Source organism: Fukomys damarensis, unplaced genomic scaffold (genome assembly GCF_012274545.1).
Source record: "Fukomys damarensis isolate Sample0158 unplaced genomic scaffold, DMR_v1.0_HiC HiC_scaffold_27, whole genome shotgun sequence".
Taxonomy (NCBI): domain Eukaryota; kingdom Metazoa; phylum Chordata; class Mammalia; order Rodentia; family Bathyergidae; genus Fukomys; species Fukomys damarensis.
In genome coordinates this window covers 2,045,500-2,051,608 of record NW_022900939.1, presented here as the reverse complement: position 1 = coordinate 2,051,608, position 6,109 = coordinate 2,045,500, and the positions used below count along the sequence as shown (strand labels likewise).

General features: G+C 49.7%; 1 non-coding gene across 1 annotated transcript; it reads right to left on the bottom strand.

The window, feature by feature from the left end:
- Positions 1–3,224: 3,224 nt before the first annotated feature.
- Positions 3,225–3,297, bottom strand: Trnaf-gaa. Its single transcript has one exon. It is a non-coding gene; the product is annotated as a tRNA-Phe (tRNA).
- Between the last annotated feature and the right edge of the window lie 2,812 nt (positions 3,298–6,109).

Sequence of the window (6,109 nt, the reverse complement as noted above, 5' to 3'; positions counted from 1 at the left end):
GGCATGCCCACTTCCGGCACGCCCACCGCTTCACCCCGGCCACGCCCACTCGCGGCCTGCCCAGCGGTTCCCTCGCCCCGCCCATAGCCAGCCGTACGCATGCGCATCTCGGGCTTCGGTGCGTACCAAGACCCGCCCACTTCCTACCGCCTACTTCCGCCGCGGGCTTCCGGGATTTGTTGTTCCAGTGCCGATTGGAATGTCTCCTCCTTTTCCGGTCCTTTGCCCGCCTCACTCCCAGCACCTGCAGAGAAGAATAATTTTTTTTTTTTCAATCTTTCAAATGATCATTGTTTTTAAATAAATTATATCCCGTCCAGAATAATTTTATCTCTACCATTCTGGGTTTTCAGCTGAGACTCTTGTAATCAAAGAATAACAAGTGACAAGTGTGTAGACATGTGTATTTCATATACAGAAAGGGAGATCCCCAGGAAATGAGTAATTTTTAAAGAAGTGGGAGGCTTGGAACTGCAGTTTTTACAGCACCGTCAAAAACCAGCATTTTGGGAGCCATGGCGACGCAAAGGAAAAGTTCCTAGGGGCTCCGGGGACCGCCAGAAGATGACAGCCTGGGACCTGCTGTCTCCGGACAGGAAGTGCGAGCGCTTCACGGCGATTCCCTTTCGCGCTGAAAACTGGACGGGGCTTGGAGGGCCAAGGCCCAGGTCTCCGGGGTGCGACTCCCGCTGTAAGGCCCGAGGCTCGGAGCTGCGCGGCCAGCCTCGCCTTTCCGTACCTGGTGTAAAGTAAGACTTTAAGGCTTCCTCAGACGCACAAAACCGAGAAGGTACAGGTAGCGTATTGGTTAGGGGACTCTAGAGAAACAGAAATGATAGCCTGTAAGTACATATACAGTTACCCATCTGATTAGAGAAGAGGGAAGATTTATTTTAGCTCATGGTTTCAGATGTTTCAGTCCAAGATCGGCTGAAACATTGCGGCAGAAAGGCATGGGAGGAAAAAAGAAAAAAAAAAAGAAGCAAGAAATATCATGTACAGGTACTACAGATTCCCTATGATGAATGTATAATGTATCAATAAATGTTTTGCTTTTTTAAAGGAGGGGAGGGGCTTGGGCCATGATTTAGTTCAGGGACTATGCTGCCTGCCTCCAAAGTGCAAGGTACCAAGTTCGTTCCCCCGTACCAAAAAGTGGGAGGCATGGGAGAATGTCAGGAAAAAGGAAAAGAAACAGAGGTACGAGCTCACAGGACAGGTTTACCGCAGAACAAACCCGAGAGGGATGGCTCCGGCCCTGGAGACCAGACCAGCTGCTCCCACAGGCTGTGGGCTCTGAGAAGGGTCATGGGGAGGGGGCAGTTCACTGAGACGGGGTTGCAGCTTCCTGCCAAACGCAAGACTGGAGAGAGCCCCAGCCATAACGGTTGCCCAGCTGCTGTCAATAGCAGGGCTGGTGGTATTTGGTCCCCAGGTTTAGAGGCAGCTCTGGTCAAGATGGCGGCAGCTGGATTCCTTCATAGGGGAAAGCTGTTACCTCAGGGCAGCCAGGAAGCACAACACAGAAGGGCTGGAGAGGGGTCTCAAGACATGCTGTAGCTGGAGGGTCCAGATGTTCCTTCAAAGACAACCAGTGTCCGCCTCATCCAGTCGGACCCCACTGCCCGGTGAGCTGACTGAGCCATTACTCTGCCAAGGGAGAGATCTATTCGGTGAAGCTGGAACCCTCAAGAGCCACTCAGTTACCAAACTCCATTGGCTCCAGCCAGGCCTCTCACACTATGGGCCTTCGGGGTGACATTTGGGCTTTTTGTTTTTGCTTTTGTTTTTTTGAGACAGGGTCTCACTATGTAGTTGAGACTGACCTGGAACTCACTATGTAGCCCAGGCTGGTCTCGAACTCGCAGCAATCCTCCTGCCTCAGCCTCTCGAGTGCTGGGATTACAGGTGTGTGCGCCACCACGCCCAGCCTGGGACGACATTTGGAATCCAGCAGTGACAGAGATAGATGAGAAAACAGAGACGGAGTGATTTTAAGAACTCGGTTTAAATGAATGTGGAGGTGGGGAGGTTCAAAACCTGTGGAGCAGACTCAACAATCTGCAATTTCAGTGAGCTGACGTCGCAGTCTGGACGCCAAATTCCGCAGGGCAGTGAACTGGGGACCTGGGCGCTTTTTCATCGCCAGATCTCTGCTCTCAGGGGCTTCCTGTAATCACATATCCTCACAGCCTACTGCTGCAAATGTTAATCAAATCTTTACAGAAAAATACCTTCCCAAGAACCTCTAGACCAAGCCCTGGTTGCCACAGTCCATCCATGCAGGCTCATGAAATGACCGGTCCTGCAGGCTGGCACCGTCCCTCAGACTCACACCGGCCCATGTCAGGCCACCACCTGGGTCTCCTTCCTTGGGTTCACCGTGGGATTTTCCAAAACCCCCTAATAAAATGCATCTGTCCGCCCGAGAACAAAGCATGTGGAGGATGGAGCACCTCCCTGGCCGGCAGCTTAGCAAACGATCAGGAGGGGCTACAAAACGTCAGCCTCCCTTTAGCCCTCCATCCGGACCCTCCCCTCTCCCCAGGGTTCCACCTGCCAGGCGCCATCCATCCCCAGCGTCTCACAAAGTTGCTTTGCTGTCCTGTGCTTGTTTCAAATTAGAATCCAGTCCGGAGCCCCCAGACTGCCCTGTGCTCCACCCGAACCCCAGAGGGGTGTGGACAGCTCCGGGTGACGGGTGGGGGCTCCTCCCGGGGTTCCCTGGTGACTCCGCCCTTGGGCCCGGCCTTCCCAGGTATGGCCCAGTCGGAGCCGATACATCTGTAAACTGCCCGGCTTTGAGGATGGGAGATAGGATGGGTCTGCACGGCTGCCGGGCGGGGGCGGGAGGCCTGGGAGCTCACACGAGGCGGTGGCTGGGGTTGCAAAAAAGGAAAGTGCAGGATCCAGTTAAATCTGAATACGCAGAAACCAGGAACATCCACTTTGTATGTTCCCTGCAATATTTGAGACGATGCTCATATTTGCCTGAAATTCAAAAGTAGTTGTGCACCCACCCTTTGTGCTTTATCTGGCCGCCTTCCTGTAGATTCGATCAGGAGCAGCTTCCTGGTTACCCCGTCTGGGGGAAGCTGTGCAGGTTTCCTGGGCCAGGCACAGCCCCTGAGCGCAACCGCATTGTGGGACAGAGGTAACAACCCGCCCCCGCCAAAGTGACCCAGCAACTGAGTGCACAGCAACTGTGAGGCTTATAAAATCATTACCGAAACCCGGGATCGAACCAGGGACCTTCAGATCTTCAGTCTAACGCTCTCCCAACTGAGCTATTTCGGCAACCTCTGATGGGGTGCTCTCCCCGCCCCCTCATTATAATGCAGCCTTTGTTTTATGGCGCTGGAACAAGTTTAGCCGGAGGCAAACATTTTACAACAGTTACAGAAGTGAGAAGGCCAGGATCTGGTTTACAAAGGAGAACGGATAACTACTTTTCTAAGGCTTTTAGTTGCTTTGCAATTTTTCTCACATAAAAATAATTCGTGGGGACCCTCCGTTTATTCGGACCTGTTTAGTGCCAATTAACTTCATGTCACCCCATAAACAGCACTGAATTGTGTGGACAGCTTGGTCTATTTCAGCACACATTCCCTCTAGGTTTCATCATTTTTCTCCTTGATTTTTTTATTCAAATATTTACATATATATTCATAAATGTATGAAGGGAGATGTTACCAGGTCAAAAGTTATGAAGATTTTTTCTTTTTTCCTTTTTTCTTTGTTGTACACACATAATCAGTTTGGACCCCAGAAATGCTTAGAAGAGGGTTTGGCATGTGCCAAGCCCTGGGTTTGACACCGAACAATGTAAAAAGAGAAGAAAGAAAACTACAACAAAACCAAAACAAACAAAAACATCACAGAAAGGCCACATGTAAAGGTTTCACATGTAGACTTCTGGTGTTTCTACATCTTGTGGTATCGTAGCACAGTATTCATTCAAAATACTGATGTGCTAAACCTCACATTAAAAATATACTTTAACTTCCTTAATCACATCTTGTCTTTTTTCTTCTTCTTCTTTTGGTAGTGGGAATCGAACTCAGGACCTTGAGCTTGCAAGGCAGGCATAGCTCCAGTGAACTACATCCTCAGCCCAATCCCATCTTGTCTTTTTTATTTTTTAGTTTTTTTCTTTCTTCTTTTTTGGCCCTGGGGATCCAACTAGGAACCCTGCACTTGCAAAGCAGGCAGTGGAACCACTGAGCTAAATCCCCAGCCCCCCCATCTTGTCTTTTGAGAAAAACCTTTAAGCACATATTATCTGTTTGTTTGGGGGCTTTTTGTCATTTTTGTTTTGTTTTTGAGACAGGGTCTCACTATGTAGTTGAGACTCACCTGGAACTCACTACATAGCCCAGGCTGGCCTGGAACTCACAGGGATCCTCCTGCCTCAGCCTACTGAGTGCTGGAATTATAGGCGTGCACCACCACACCCAGCTCTTATTTTTTTTGTGTTTTTTGTTTTTTAAACACATATTGTCAACAGGACCGACTCAATGTAATTATGTAATTATCTGCGTGGACTTCAGCTAACTGCAAGAGCCCTTTCAAAGCAGAGACTTTTCTCAGGGTGACTGCAGAAGGTCCTCAGAGACACAAAATGCAGGAAGGACTGGATGGATGCTACCCTGCGGGTGTGAGGAGGGAGGGACAGAGGGGAGCACAGGCCATGGGAAGTGGACAGTGCCTAGGAGCCAGGTGGCTGCCGGCTGCCAGCCAGCGGGGAAACCGGTCCTCACTGTGGAGCTGAGAGCAGGCACCCCAGGGCCGGCAGATGAGAGCTCAGCCTGGGACCCTGGATCTCAGCCTCGAGTGACCTTGAACATGGGAGCTGGCCACGTCACCCGGGGCTTCTCACCTTCAGGACTGCGCTGACAGGAATTAGGTGCACAGCCCTGGAAAAACCAGCACCAGAGTACATCGTACCCTGGGCTTGCTACACGGATTAAATCGTGCACTGGTCACTTGTGTACTTGTGCATGATGTGGCGGGACAGTTCCATCTTACAGAGATAGAATCGCACAGTGGTGTACGGGACGCCCAGAGCACACACATGCACGTACGTAAAAGTTTGCTGAGTGATTTTAATCTGCAGTTTCTCTGGCTTCTAGTCTCAGTGTTCACACAGATGGAGCCACTACACATAAAACCCATTTTAAAACCATTTGACATCTCCGCAAGCACCTCCAACAAAGCATGTCGAAAAGAACACTTGCGTTTCCTTCTAAATTCGTCTTATCACATCCACATAATTTCCCAAGCCAGAGACGTTCCTTCCGCTCTTCCTTTTAGTGCTGTTCATTGTCTTACTTTCCTCATCTCAGAGACACAATACGTGACACCCACCACCCACACGAGGACCGAGGACCGGGTTTACCTTGGCTCACAGTTTGGCGTCAGCTGGCTCCAAGGCAGGACCGTGCAGCAGTGGAGAAATGGGGCTCAGGGCAGGCCCTCGGGAAGCAGAGGCCAAGGGAGGAGGAGGGAGAGAGGGAGAGAGAGAGGGAGGGGGAGAGACAGACAGACGCACAGGGAGAGAGGGAGATTACCATTTATATTTTTATTTTAAAAGATGTTCAGTAGGCTCAACAAAATATCAGCATCCAGAAACACAAGGTCCACCAGACATGTAAGGTTTACTTCACCCCTTTCACCTTTTAAAAGGTCTTCCTACATCCCAGTCAGCTTGGTGACTCTAATTCTCTTAACTTTTACAACCAAGACTTCTTGGGCTTCACGGACCTATATGACCATTTCTACATAGTTGTCACTATTATAAATTTATTAGTGACTGATAAAATGACTGATAAGCTTTTTTCTCCCAGTCAAAGGCAAGTAGAGATAAATCCCTGTTTTCAGTGTGAGGAAACTTTTTCAAACCACCCACCACCCACAGAAGTGACTTACTCTGAGTTTCATTGCCCAGTGTTTTATCATATTCCAAACTTGTTCCAGTCAACTGGCAAGGGGGATATAATTGTCTTGAGTAATTGGGATGACTGTAAGAGGGCTGTGGCAGCCCTGCCACTGACACAGAGTCAGGCATTCAAAATACTCTTACTAAATAACTGGATAAATCTACCATTTT